The following is a 16,061-nucleotide window of genomic DNA, read 5'->3' as shown; positions in this document are numbered from 1 at the left end:
TCATCCCTTGTCTACCAAAAGCCTAAAGTTGTAATAAAAACAAGGCAAGCTAGACAAGAATACCATCGTCTCCTGTTTGTAAAGATCATCAACTTTTAGTATGAAAAGCAAGAACACTAGTTAGGACTAAAGAACAAATTAACTAGAGCTAACCTGTGATCTGCAGGTCTGATACATAGTTATAGCTCAAAAGGGAGATACTTAGGCTGATGAGTGTTACTCAAATCAATTAATAAATTATTTTGAGATGGATGTTGACTTTCCATTATAGAGGTAGAATTCATGAACATTCAAAAGACCTGGAATAAGGGGAACTCAGGGGAACCGTGACATTCACAAAATGAGACACCAAAAAATAAACAACACTCTGTTCATCAATTGTCACTAAATTTCTGACCCAAGCAAGACCCTGATTGTGGACCAGTATAAGCCTCCCTACAGACTACACTAGAGCTATTACCATACCTGATTTCAAGGTATACTGCAAAATCATGAAAACAAAAACATATATGGAGACGAAGTAAATGGAGTAAAAAACAGGTGCAGTCCATGGATTTTTTTATGCAAATATGTTAAAATATACATTGAAGGAAAGAGAGTTCCTTCAGCAAATAGTGCTGGAAAATGAGTATACAGAATGAAAATTGATCCCTGTATCTCAACCTGAACAATAACCAATCACACATGTATTAAAGTCCTTAATATAAGACCCAAAACTCTTAAATTACTAGAAGAAATTTAACTACTAGTAGGAGGAAATATTCCAGCAAGTAGCATATGCAATGACTTTCTCAGTAGGATTTTAGCTGTTCAGAAAAAGATGTCACAAATTGACAAAAGGGAAGCCATATTAAAATTCTTCTGTACTGCCAAGGAAACAGTTGAGTGAGGAGGTAGCTTACAACATGGGAGGAAATCATTGGCAGCTACATAGCTAGCAGAAGATTAGCACCTAGAGTATATAAAGAACTCTAAAATTAACAAGAAGTTAAAAATACAATCAACAAATGCACTAATTAAATATCTAGAAGTTCTTAAAAGATGGAAAATGGGCTGCTAAAAGGAGTTTAGTCAGGAAAAACAATTGCTGCCAAGGATAATAACTAAATTGAGTTCAATCCTTAGGACCCACATGGTAGAAGAATAGAACAGAACTGACTTCCATAAAAATTTTCTATGAGCTCTCTATGTGTACTGTAGTCCATGTGTGGTCCCACAAAATTAAATAAATAAAAATAAGTAAGTAAATACAACAATGTCAATGGACACCAGAGAAATCAAAACTACTTTGAGATTCCATCTTAGCCTAGTCAGAATGATACTCATCAAGATAATAAAAAATAACAAATGTTATCAAGGATGTGGACAAAAAGGAACCCTTATACACTGCTTGTGGAAATGTAAGCTAGTCTAAGTCACTATACAAATAAGTTAGTTTTCTTTTGAAAATACTAATAATAAATCTTCTGAATGGCTTAAATATACTACTCCTGGGCATTTCTCCAAAGAACTTCAAGTCAACACATCATGGGATGAGTATAGATCACAGCATTATGAACAGTAGCTGAATAATAGAATAGACATAGGTATTCAATACAGAAATGGGGAAACAAATTTGGTATACATACACAATGGCATATTTTCATTCAGCTTTTTATATTTTTTGCAGGATATGCATGCGCTGTAGGTAATCATATTAACAATTTTCAGAATGACAAATGATGTTTTCTCTCATATAGATACAAAAATAAATCATACCTATATATGACATAAATGTGGAAATAATACAGTCTAGAGAGAAAAAAAGAGGTAGTAGGAAGGCAGGGTCTGGAAAAGGGAGGATGGAGAAGCATAAGAGGAAGAATATGGTAAAAATATATCATATACATATATGAAGGATTGACTAAATAGCAATTAATAAAAAGGTATCATGCTTTGAAAATGTTAGTGAACATAATAACATATACTCATGAAACCCCATGTTTATATAAATATGATCAAATTATAATGCATATTTACTACATTATAGTAAAATTAGTTTTTAGTGGAACTAAGAACTCTCAGGTTCTTAGTGTCAGTTGAATTTGCAGCCATCATTTTGTATTTTAAGTAGATTCTATTAAGAATGAAATGTTTCTGCCATTTGTCTCTATAAAATTTACATTTGAGAATTCACATTAAATTAAAATTCAAATAAAGGAAGGGATAATCTTTTGCTGTCCATCTGAATGTCTGATAATAAGGAAATTGTTGATAAAATTACAGTATGTTCATTAATCAAGTCATATGTAGGCTGTAAGATAATTAGACAAGGGAAATGGGAAGACCACATGATAAAAACAAGAGGCAAAACACAATGTTGCACCCATTCCATGATAAGAATTAAGTGTGCAGATGGGAAGTTTGTATAAGAGTGGAGAATGAAAGTGAGGATAATTTTATTCATGTAATGTTATTGGTTGTAGTTGAATTGCTTGTGTTTATTCAAGCTTAGGAAATAAATTAGAAAAGAAGTTTTACAGTGTCTCATATTACATATTGCTGATGTGCTAAACAGCAAAAAAGAAAAAATAAACCTTGTAAGAGAGTCTAGACTACTAGACCAGCTCTTTGGAAATGGTACTTGATGAAACAACAAAGGCTTTGAATTTGTTTGTTTTGGATATAAAAAGACAAAATAGAGAAAAACCCTCAGTGACAAAAATTGCAAACATATTTCTGTTGTTTTATCATCACAGGCAGAGAAGAGGAGAAGGGTCTTGGAGAAAACAATAATGTACTAGGTTTCTCTAGAAGGAACATCTCCACAAACTTAGCAAAAACCACCAACACCACCAACAGCTACAAAGCAAAACAAAACCATCCAACCAGCCAAAAGCAGTGAAAATTACATCAAGATTTGCAAATCAATGCCAGTTTCTGGATAGCAGACTCTGCCTGAAACTGCACTGGAGGTGGAGGCAGTGGAGGCTCCATGGAGACTCATATGCCTGCTGCTCTATAGTGATGAGCAAGGCCTCTTGAACTGAAAAAGGCCATCTTCAATATAAACTATTCTGTTGTCTTTGAAAAGAGAGTCTTTTTGTAGGAGGGTTTGGGACCTAGATAGCATTAACTGAAGGATGCTCATAGGCTGATGACTTCATTTAATAAGAGTACTTATATATATATATATATATATATATATATATATATATATATTGCCCAGAATGAAAGTTTACAATAGAGAAAACTTTCCAAAGATACTTGCATGACCTAGAGCAATTGTATTTCTATTGCACATGTACTACCTGAATCAGTTTCAGTGTATACATAGTTGCAGTGTTCACTGCTGACTGTCAGTGTGCATACGAAACCACACATTGTGAAATGAACACTCTTATTAAATTAAGTCACCACCCTAATGGCAGCCTTTCATTAGTGCTATCTAGACCCCAAAGCCATTCATAGAGAGACTCTCTTTTCAAAGACAATCAGACTTTATAAGTTGCCTTCCTCAACTCCACACATTTTATATTTGAACCAATTGTTATTATTATTTTAAGAATTCATTATATTCTTCCTTCTCTAGTCAGTATTCTGCTCTGTCACACTGGTCATCAGCTAAGGTAAGGTGTCTTTTTAGATGTCAACAAATATAATGACAGAGACTGTGGGTTGAGTTTATTTTGAAAACACTGAGCTTGGTCTTAAATGCATTTCATCAGACAATGGTTGCTAGAAGTAGCAACACTTGTGGTTCCTTCAGCCTGTAATTAATAGTTCTAGAGGTATAACACAAAATTTTTTGAAGCTATTTACAAATTTTCTCTACGTATATTTTTTTTTATTTAGGAAATCTTACACTTTTGATATTATATTTCTTTTGGATTTTTAAATTTTCTTTAGCACAATAATAGGTCAGCTTTGTGTTCTTTGAAGTTCTGGTTAGAGATAATTTCATCATATAACTTATCTCACATGAAAACCCTATATACAAAAGAAAAAATAAAGTGTTTGATATTACTTGGGAAGAACATACTTCCCTTTTTCTATACCCAGAAATATCTTGGTGCAAACTTAATTTGGTTTCCATATGGCACAGTGTAAGGATTCCTAAACTTTGATAGTATGTACTAAATGGGAGTTAGCAGAAGACATTCATACTTGTTTTGCAAGTTGTTTGGAAGTTGGGCCTACAAATGTGTGAATAACCATTAAAATCAAATGATTTGGTAAAATTCATTCAGAAAGTTGTCAGAAAGCTATTTTCAAGAAGAGATTAAGTCCATTCACTTTAAGAACATTTGTTTTATTATAAAAGAAGAGTAAGCGCACGCCTTTAATCCCAGCACTCGGGAGGCAGAGACAGGCGGATCTCTGTGAGTTCGAGACCAGCCTGGTCTACAAGAGCTAGTTCCAGGACAGGCTCCAAAGCTACAGAGGAACCCTGTCTCGAAAAAACCAAAAAAAAAAAAAATAATAATAATAAAAGAAGAGTAACTAGTCAATCCTTTCTACGTGTATTCCTTGTATTTCTTTCATGTCTTTGGCATGTAAAACTTAAGGAAAGAAAAACAATGAAAATGGAAAAATAAGATGAGAAGGCTAAAGAGACATCTTGGCAATTTAGAACATTTGCTGCTGTTGTCAAGAACTTACTTTAGTTCCCAGAACCAATATGGTGGCTTGTAACTCCAGTTCCAGAGGAACTGATGTCCACTTCTGATTTTCATAGGCACCAATCACATGTTTAGTGTATATAACTACATGCCGTCAAATATATGTAAAATCAAAACACTTAAATCTTGAAAACTAATTTTAAAAAGGATGGGAAAAGGGAGAAGGGAAGGAATGGCACAGAAAGGGAAGGAAAGAAACAGAGGGGAAAGCATGGAAAAAGAAGGAAAAGGAGAAAGCCCCTTGATCAAATAATTTATCTTTACATTTTTAATATTTTTCCTGTTATTTCTATATTGTATATAACTCTTCAGTCTCTCTCAAAATAATTCATCTGAGAACCTCATGTTATCTAATAATTTCCTGAGATGAAGTCATCATTTTGGGGGGAAACTCTGTAAGTCACTGGAAGTTCTTATGGTGGTGAAACATTACATCCTGCAGAGATTCTCATTAAGCTCAAAAAACAAACAACTCAAAGGCTTCATAAAACTGATTAGAAAGCAGGAGGAGGCTCAGACTAGATGTCATAGTTAGGATTTCTGTTGCTGTGAAGAGACACCATGAGCATGACAACTCTTAAAAGAAAAATATTTAATTGAGGGTGCTCACTCACAGCTTCAGAGGTTCAATCCTTTATCATCATGGCAGGGAACATGGAGATATGCAGGCAGATGTGCTGCTGGAGGAGTAACTGAGTGTCCTACATCTTGAAGGCAACAGGAAGTTGACTGAGTCACTGGGCAGTATCCTGAACATAGGAAACCTTAAAAGCCACCCCCACAGTGACACACTTCCTTCAACAAGGCTATACCCATTCCAACAAAGCCACACATCCTAATAGTGCCACTCCCTATAAAATTATGGGGTTAATTATATTCAAACTACAACATTCTACTTTCTGATTCCCATAAGCTTTTAAACATACCATAATGCAAAATACATTTACTTCAGCTTTGTAAGTCCCCATAGTCTATCACAGTCTCAACAAATGTTCCAAAGTCCAAACTCCAAAGTCTCTACTGAGGTTCATGCAATCTCTTAAATAAAATCACTGGTAAAAAAATCAAAATAAAAATCAGTTCACATACTTCCAGCATATAATGAATGACAAAGGTTATACATTTCCATTCCAAAATTCAGGGAAGGGAGCACAACAAGGAAATACTGGAACAACAGAAGACTAAAAACCAGCTGGGCAACTCCAAATTCTGCATCTTCACATCTGATGTCAAACGCTTTTCAGATCTCCAACTTTGTTCTGCTCTGTTGACTGCAACACACTTCTTTCTCCTGCTGGTTTCACTCCCGATTAACAGCCTTCCTCAGCAGATATTCCACAACTCTCTCATTGCTAATATCTTGGGGTCTCCAAGCCAATTCAGGTTTCAACTTCACAGTTTCATGGCCTTTCTAGGTCTCCATTCAGGGACACCCCAGACACATGCCTAGTCTCAGAGGTTTATTCCATAACTCCTTTCTTCTGTGCTTAACTCAATGCAGAACTACAACCACATGGCCAAAGCTGCCAAGTTCTGCTGTTTACTGGAGCTGGCACGTGGCCTTCTTGTTTAATTACATCTTCACTAGATTTCTTCTTACCTTCACTGTCTATGCTTGACTGTCTTGAGATGGGCTCTGTAGATCAAATTGCCCTCAAATTCAGAGATCTGCCAGCTTCTGTCTCCTGAGTGCTGGAATTAAAGATGTGCATTGTCACACTTGACTCTAAGATTTTCTTTGGTCCCTTTTCACAAGCTGAAAATTTAGCTGTGTGAGATCTTGCTCTGAGGTCACCACTACCTTTATTCTATTTTTTTTAAATCTATTTATCTCCTTTAACATAGAATTTATCTCCATTCCACTTTCTGGTACTCCTTTTGTGCTCATTTTTTTGCTCATCTTGCTTCTTTTCATCAAAAATCTTCAACAGAGTTAACACTCATAACTATGCAAAAGAGTCTATACTAGGCTGTTTTGAGATTTCCTCTCCCACTGTAATTAATCCATAATTCTTCATTTTAGCCTCAGGCAGACTTTCCAGACAAGGGCAAAAAGTAGCTACTTTCTTCACCAAAATGTCACAAAAGTTGTCTCTAGGGAACATCCTAAAATTCTTCTCCTTTATAATCTCTTGAGTGAGCACCCTGCAGTTCATCAAATCACTCTCAGCACCACTGTCTTCCATACTTCTCCTCATAGGCCCATTAAGCAGCTTGTAAAATGTTCAACTGCTTTACAAATACATAGTCCAAAAGTCCATATTATTCCAAATAAAATCATGACTGGGCCTATGTCAACAATATACTAGTCCCTGGTACCAACTTCTATCTTAGTTTGGGTTTTTATTGCTGTAAAAAGACACCAAGACCATGACAACTCTTAAAAGAAAAATATTTAATTGAGGGTATGATGTGAGATTACCCTCTGTATGCTATGAATACCACTGATTAATAAAGAAACTGCTTTGAGCCTGTAGAAGAGCAGGGCAGAACAGAGTTAGACAGGAAAAAACTAAACTGAATGCTGGGAGAAAGAAGGCAGAGTCAGTAAGAAGCCATGTAGCCCTGCTGGAGACAGATGCTGCAACTTTACCAAATAAGCCACAACCTTGTGGCAATACACAGATTAATGGAGATAGGTTAATTTAAGATATGAGTTAGTCAGAAATATGCTTAAGCTATTGGTCAAACAGTATTGCAAATAATATGGTTTCTGTGTTATTATTTCAGGGCTGAGCAGCAAGGAACAAACAACCAGCCTCCTACAAGAATTTGGCATGCCAATATGGCCAGCTAAAATCCACTTAAAACCTGAGAGAGTTTGGGAAGGAATTCTAGGTAAAAGAAAGAAAGAAAGAAAAGAAAAACTGAGTCAAGCATAGCTTAACACCATGGCTCCTTTAAGAGAGGTTTTCCTGATTCATTGGTAGCAGCAAAAACAGCTATGTGGTTTTGAAACAGTGGCTTTCTGGGCCATGCTGCCAGTGTGAACTCTGGTTCTTTCAGGAGATGAAACATTTAAATGGGGTTTGTGAGTAGAGTGCTATAACTTGCTTAATGGCAACATAGATCAACTGTGTGCCTGAAAATTGGGCTGTGAGCATGGCTTGTGCTAAACTGACCTCTGCCGTGCCATGTTGGACTGGGTGGAGTAAGCAGGCAAGGCTGTCTTTGACCTAGCAATGCTAGCACTTAGGTTGTTAAGAAGCACTTAGCATTTTAAGAAGCAGTCCTGGTCAGAAAAGCAATACAGATACAAATAGAGACAAATTCAGATGGAAAAGACCTCTAAATAAGACACGGCATGTTTCAAAAACATACATAGGCTTGGGAAAGAGAAGAAAAAGATTATAGAAAGTCATAAAAGGGATTAAATGGTTTATAAAAAACCAAGCCTTTAAAGAGACAGAGTACAGATAGTCATAGATTGAAGGAGTAGAGATAATAAAATAAATATTAAAAAGTAATAGAGAAAAAAGTAATAGAGAAAAAATAACCCATGTAAAGATGGAAAATACACAAAAGTCTGGATTATATATATTATTGTGTTTTTTGAATTTTTTGACTGCAAAGAAACTAAGTAGCCTATATATATACTTTAACGGTATCTTGTCTTCAAATTTGGGTCTAAGTATATGTTACTTTGGAAAAGAGGTTCTTCTTTTGTTTCCACAGAAGATGAGAACCTATGGATTCCTTCTAGACTAATGTGTTTGATGCACCGAGATCCCCTGAAAAGTTGCCATGAACATCTTCAAGAATACTTCACCCAACAAAAAGCAGGAAACAGTTTGGAGAGAACTATGCCAATATTCCCAAACACTATCTACAAATGTTTATTTACATTTAAAGGAGGATATGCTATAGGGATTTGCATTCTTATGGATCTTGGTTTATTGTTACAAATTTAAGGTCAATTTTGTTATATGTATATTTCTGCTCTTGATTAAAGTGTTGTGTTTGTGAAGCTCATTTAAAACTGTAATGTATAATTAAGAAATATAGATTAATAGAGAGTCATCTATAATAGATATCTTGTAGTCATGCCAGTTAGGTTTTCTAGATATATAGAGATATATTTTAGTTAGATAGATAATATTCAAACCTTTCAAAGGCCTTCATAATATGGCATTTAAAATGTTTTAGGCACTTATGACTTTTCATGACATTGAGACATATTAGCTCCTGGCAGCACCAATCTACTTCAAGAGGATGATGGGCACTGAAGAGTTTCCTTATGTCATTGATGAGCCATTTGGGCAAGAATCTGCTCTTGCCTGGACTGCTTGATGCTATGCTGTGTGAACTGGATATGCAAGGCCCACAGAAAATTGACAGCTGAATTTGCCTAAATGTGAGATGATCCTTCAGGGTTCCTGCTTTGTAAAAGAGTCTGCTAGACATTTAGCAGGACACAGAAAAATGTGACTGACATACTGCCAATATAGGCGAAACAGAACTGACTTTGAAATTTCCTGCTTCATCGAAAAGTCTGCTGGATACTATGGGCAAGTAGGCTGAAGATAGATGCCCCAGTGGTACAGAAGAACTTTGGGTGACTATCCAGGCAGTGAGATGTCTCTGACAACTCTAGAGTTCTGGAAGTAGCTTACAATGTACTTCGTGTTTACTTAGGTAATATTATATCCTTCTGGCATCTTGGATAAAATTGAATAATAGGTAGTTATATTTATAGTTTTCCTTAGTTATGATAAAAGATAAAGTAGATATAAATATTGTGACTGTAATTCTTGCTTGATTCCTGTCTTGTTATATGTAATTTACTATGTTAAAGTTAACATAATAAAATTTTTTATTTAAACAGAAAAGGGGACATGATGTGGGATTCCTCTTTGTATGCTCTGAATACCATTGGTTAATTAAGAAATTAATTTGAGCTTGTAGCAGAGCAGGGCAGAACAGAGCTAGGCAGGGAAAACTAAACTGAATGCTGAAAAAAACTAAACTGAAGGCAGAGTTAATGAGAAGCCATGTAGCCCCACCAGATACAGATGCAGGAACTTTACTCAGTAAGCCACAGCCTCGTGGCGATACGCAGATTAATGGAGATGGGTTAATTTCAGATATGAGTTAGCCAGTAATGCACTTAAGCTATTGGCCAAACAGTATTGTGAATCATATTGTTTTTGTATTATTATTTCAGAGCTGAGCAGCCAGGAACAAACAAGCATCCTCCCACAACAAGGGCTTTCTCTTATAGTTTCAGAGGTTCACTCCATTATCATCACTGTGTTGAGTATGGCAGGATTCAGGCAGATTTGGGGCTGGAGTAGTCGCTGAGAGTCCTATTGACACTGGGTGGTATTCTGAGCATAGGAAACCTCAAATCTAACCCCACAATGACACACTTCCTCCAACAAAGCCATACCCACTCCAGCAAAGCCATACCTCATAATAGTGCTATCTCCTGTGAGATTATGGGGGCCAATTGAATTCAATCTACCACAGCAGATGACCTGCCTGGAACTATTGAACTACTTGTATCTTTTGTAGTATATTCTAGGTTTCAAAGTTTCTTGATCTGTCACTAGCTTGGATATGATTTAGAGACGCAGGTGTTGTAAGTCATTTCTGTCCCTGTAGGTAACTCTTTACTCATATTCCTGTAAAGAAACTCAGTAAACTCATTAGTTCACCAAGCTGAACTTGGAGGTATTCCTTACTTTTGTCTATCATCAGTTCCTTATCTGAAGTAAGTAGATGTTTGCTTACATCTACCCCTGAGCATTGTCACATGACACCTGTGTCCCCTCAAATTATTTAATAGTTACTTCTTTTAAAAATTTACTTTTATTTGTTGTTGTTGTTGTTGTTGTTGTTGTTGTGTGTGTGTGTGTATGTGTGTGTTGGCAGGTGGGTGCACACCACAACATAAATGTGGATCTCAAAGACAGTTTGCAGGTGTCACTTTTTCAGTTCTTTTTAACTCATGGTGTGAATCCTGGATGGACAAACTCAGGTCAAGTGCTTGCTGACATGCTCCTTTAACAGCCAATCCACTTCTAGAGTTCATTTTTAAATGAAGTAAGTCACAAAACAATCCCACACCAGTTTGGAAATATGATTAATAAAAGGGTTATTTATTTAAAGGGAAAAACTTACAGATCACCATCCTAGACGACAGCCCTCTTCACAACCAGGAAAATAGTCTGGTAGCTGGAAGTGGATTCCAAAGCAAGCTACTTTTTCAAGCCAAATAGATCATGCCCAAGTGGGCTGGTATCGTAAAAGCTATTCGTTGAAGGAGCTTTGGAAGGAGCTCCTGCAGCAATTTTTTAAATTTCCTAGCACAATCAAGCCTGCCACCTCCACCACTGCCTCCACCCCTCATTGAAACATGACTATTTCTGAGAGGTTATCTCATCTAAACTGGCTTCCTTAGGGAACCAGGGGCATAACTCTAACTGAAGCATCTGGAGAGAATATGTTCATATTTACTTCCTTTCATTTCTTACCACCCTCTTCCTATGCAAACTCAAATGGCAGTCAATTTGCCTCAATCTTTAGAAAGAATATTTACTCTATTTGTGCTTCTATGTCTTTCTAAAAATTCCATCTGTGCTTTCATTCTAAATGTTTTCTGTGATATTTCTTGTTTCTTGATGCTTTTAATTTCATTTGTTAAATAACTTTGATATGTACTTTAATTTTCCTTTATTTTAATAACACTACCACTAGACACTATGGAAAATCACAATTCAAAAAAAAGAAAAGTCATGAACTGGGGATCATAGAATAAATTATACACATAGAAGAAAATATATTTTCATTTTCCTGAGAATCTTCAGAGAAATTGAGTTTTGAGTAGATAATATAGTTGCTGGCAAAATTTTTATTTTTTCACCTCTGGAGATTCCTTATAGGAAAATATATTTTTGGGGCACAAATAAACAGCAAAATCTTATTAATGACTACATACAAATTTTTGGAAATATTCCATGATAAATAATTTCAAAGTGTAAATGTTTTATTGGTATGTCAGAAACTTCTTGGCTTCTCATACTAAAGTAGGAAGGCAAGTGTTTTCTTTGCTCAGTGATTACTATGATTAGTACCAAAGAATTAGCAGTTGTAAAACATTCAAAATATGCAATTGTATTTGGCTTTGTGCTTCTGAATCAGTAACAGGTTTTGTTCCTCTTACTGAAATTGGGATATTTCTTTGTACTTGCCTGGAAAATGATGCTCCAGAAATGTTTAATTATAATTTTCTTATTTGATATAGAACTGCTCAAAGGTTTTGGATGAAAAAAATGGATCTGAAAAATTCAACAACTACTGGGCCATTTAACGATATATATTAGGGGCAACATAGCCGGTAAATGAGGGTTCTGTGAAACCTGCATAAAAGCTCATGCACTTCTTTTTCTCTCAAAGACAAATTGATACTCTCAATTTGTCTACAATGAAATGTGCTTTTACAATCCATGAAATTAAATCTCCATAGGGTTCCAGAATTCACCTCAGTAAAGTGGCACATAGTATAAGTCAAGTCCCTGAGTATGGTACCACTGGAAAATACTCTCAAACACTGTGTGATGTGAATATCAAGGAAAATTTAGATTTGTCTTTGAAATTGCTGTGATTATTGGGCCAAAAGTAAGGTGGACACAGTGCCCATTAGCAATGACAGGTTGCTTTGGGTATATATAAAGAATATGATGAGGCTTGGAATTTTTAAATTTTTAATTAGGTAATTAGCACAAATACTGTTTATAAAGCACATTACTTCTGTTTTACATCATGAACTTAAAATGAATGACAAATATAAAGGTTGAATGATGAATATAGAACATGGAGGCATAATGCCTATTGTCTCAACATTTGGGAAGTTGAGGCAGGAAGACATAGGCACTCAGAGACAGTCAGAGTGCAATTTACAGTGAAATAAAGAGACCCAATCAATTAAAATATCATTTATTCAAAATATAATTTCAAATATCAGAATTTTAAAATCTTAATTTTTAGTATTTTTATATATTGAAACCTTCCTGTATATGTAACATTGAGTCTTACATTGGCCTCAATGGTATTTTTCTGTAGGTATATGCTGACTTTCTTTATATAGTTTACTCTTTCAGATGTGGTACAATGAATTTTGCAGCTGTGATTGAGGATGGTAAGGAGGAGAGACTGTCAGGACTCACTCCAAAGTTTACAGTATAATCACCATATCCTTATGAGCAGGAGGAGTTATAGAAACAGCAAAGCAACCAGAGGCAAAAGATCTTGGCAGTAGTATGCTGCTGGCTGTGAAGATGCCAGAGAGGACCAAGCCAAGAGTTTCAGAGGCCCTTCTAAGCTGCAAAACACATGGAGCTGCTAATGGTACACAGTACTGCCAAATATCTTAATAAAAGTTTGGTGAGTCCAACCAATGTGGGTATCTGACTCTCAACTTCATAACAAAAACATAAAAAAGAGATATGCTCTTAAATCAAAAGTGCTGTGGCAGTATAAAACAGCAACCATATGCAACTAATACAACCATAAACAATTTTGAGATACAAACTGAAGGATTGTCTCTAATTTATAAAGATCGTGTATTAACATGGCAGAGAAAGTATTAAAACATGATTTCATAATCTGAAGCACAAAATTTTTCTTCTAGTAAAAGTCATTTTGCCAGCTATGTAGTCCAGGCATGTAAGAAGTCAGTATGGTATCTCTGTACAAGTCAAACAGGTTTCTGGTCTGTCTCGCTTTCCCATTGAGTTGGATTTTGGTTCAGGCATCAGCATGGCTCCTCCTTCCCCAGAGTTTCATTCACAGCCTACTGATAGGGTACTATCTACGGAAAATAACCACTATGCCAGCTGTTGTCTTACCCATGCTCTGGCTGTACTTTCTTACCTGAGAACTTCAGTGTGTGAAGCTCTGTTGTGCAATATTAGTTTAAAATGTGTTACATTTGTTTATGCTGTGGAATAGTTACTTAATGATGCAAAGATGTGTTGCATTCTTTTATGTTGCATTTGTTTAACTTTGTAAAGCTGGGTTACTTTGCCTGCTTAAAGCACCTGATTGAGCTAATAAAGAGTTGAATGTCCCATAGCTAGGCAGGGGAGAGAAAAAGGCGGGGCTGATAGGCAGAGAATAAATAGGAAGAGAAATCTAGGGAAGAGAACATGGAGAAAGAAAAGAATAAGGAGATGAGAATGCCAGTGGCCAGCCACCCAGTCACACAGTCAACCATGGAATAAAAAGGAAAGAAAGATATATGAAATAAAGAAAAATAAAAAGCCTAGAGGCAAAAGGTAGTTAAAGAGAAATGGGAGAATTTACGTTAGAAAGTTGGCTATAAACAAGCCAAGCTAGGTTGGGCATTCATAAGAAAGAATATGTATTCATGTATTTATTTGGGAGCTGGGTGGTGGGACCTCTAAGAGTAAAAAACAAACTAGAAAGCTCTGCAGGATTGTGCCTGCTCCTGTACTTAGCTTTGCCCAATGTCTAAGGTTCTATGGGGCTGGGCCTGCTCCTGCATGTAGCTTTGTAGCCACATCTTATCTTATTCGGGTATAGCTGCCTTTTCATCATCATCCTGGAGTCACAGCCTTGCGTATGCTTGTTTCCACAGGTGTTAGCAGAAGTAAACACTCCTGGGGTATTCATGTGGTTCTCAGGGCATAGAAACATATTTGGTCTTTACGTAGTCCATATTTATACCCTGATAGAGTAACTGAAGAATCTCATAATAGTGATCTTGAACCTAGAATGAACAATGGAATTTGTTAATTTCATCTCTTTAAAGAAATAGTTTTCTTTGGAAGAAGCATGTTATTAGAATAATTGAAATATAATTATAAATATGATTATATATTTATAATAATTTATATTTAGGATACTTTTATGTAGGGCCCAGGTCTGCCCTTGTTCCTGGGGCTCATCTTGAGGACAGTTTTTGGTCAGATGACTAAGCATTTTGTTTGTTCCTGTGCTCCCTCTGCCCCGCCTGCCTGGTGATTTGTTGTAGGGCATTGTTGATTCTATTGTTGGTATGGTAATTTCCCACCTGCCTAGGTGGAAGTCCTTGTGCAGCAGTTAGATCTGGTAATTTCCCACCTGCCTGGGTGGAATTCCTTGGGCAATATATAAATATAAGATTTTCCCCAAGGCTAAATAAACGGCATTCGGCTGATCTCCTTCCGAATGACCCAGGTCTCTTTGTGTGTTCTTTCAATCTCCAGGCCCTTGTCCGACTCGCGTATGGTACAGTGGCGCACGAACTGTACCGAGGGGGTAACACAGAATCGGGTGTTACACTTTTATAATATTCTATATATCATATCATATTTTGTATATTGCAATATTATATGTAATTATGCGATTTTAGTACATACTATTACAAGTAATGTTATATATTAGATTGTAAATATGTATCATATTATTATATTGTACTAATATAAATGTAATAGTAATAAAAGATAATTTTGATGCTTAAAATTCACCTTTGTATACTATCATAGTCTAAGATAATGACAGAAGTTTAGATACATGACTAGATCTCTGCACAAATCAACTTAAGCTTTCTTAACAAAAAAAAGTTGTGAAGTCGTGGAAAGTTTTCATTAGTAACACTACTAAATTCCATAAAATCTTGCATAAATTATTCATAATCTTTATTTAATTTCAATTTTTGTTTGAGTAAAGCCCTGGATGTAATGCTCTGAGCCTGTGGGGTAGACACTAAACCAGAACAGAATACTATCAAGGCTGACTGTGTCATCTGACCTCTTGGTGACTCTGTGACCTAATTTGTAAATTGAAATGTATTGCCACACCGCTGGGAGTATGATCATGTAATTGGTTCTACAATTCCCCAGGGAACCTTCCAATCAGAGTATGAAAGATGCCTGGACCATATTATCAGAGAAATAGCAGTGGGAAGTGTGCCTCTGACATGAACAGCTAAAATTATCTAGGGATCAAGCAGCTACACAGAGGTTAACTTGAATAGCACATCTAAACAATGGCCCACCCTTTCCTATACAGAAATATTCTTCTGACATACTCATATTGTATCACATCAATATTTTCTTCCCTTAAATTTTAACATAACAAGAAATGTTGAGATCTTTGGTAAGTTAATTATTGTCCTGCAAAGCAACCTTTCTTTTTATTGTTATGTGAGATTTCATATACGTTAGAGTAATAGTATTTTTCATTAGCATTTGCAGACATAAATTGGTCTATATCCAAAATCAGGTGTCTATAAACCCATTAAACCCTTAGAACTTTTATCCACCTAAAGCATGAAATATGCATGAAAGAATACATTAGCAGAACAACTTAATCGACTCTTAGCTCCTTGTTACAGAAATGCCAAGAAGAGCTGGAAAGACAATACTGAACTGTTCCCAAGCTCTTCGACTTCTG

The 16,061-nt window shown here is 35.9% G+C and overlaps 1 pseudogene; it reads left to right on the top strand.

The window, feature by feature from the left end:
- Positions 1-16,061, top strand: part of LOC121677228 — a 56,435-nt pseudogene that overhangs the window by 5,584 nt on the left and 34,790 nt on the right.

This window comes from Arvicola amphibius, chromosome 6, assembly GCF_903992535.2.
Source record: "Arvicola amphibius chromosome 6, mArvAmp1.2, whole genome shotgun sequence".
In the NCBI taxonomy this organism is placed as follows: domain Eukaryota; kingdom Metazoa; phylum Chordata; class Mammalia; order Rodentia; family Cricetidae; genus Arvicola; species Arvicola amphibius.
This window is presented reverse-complemented; position numbering and strand designations above follow the sequence as displayed.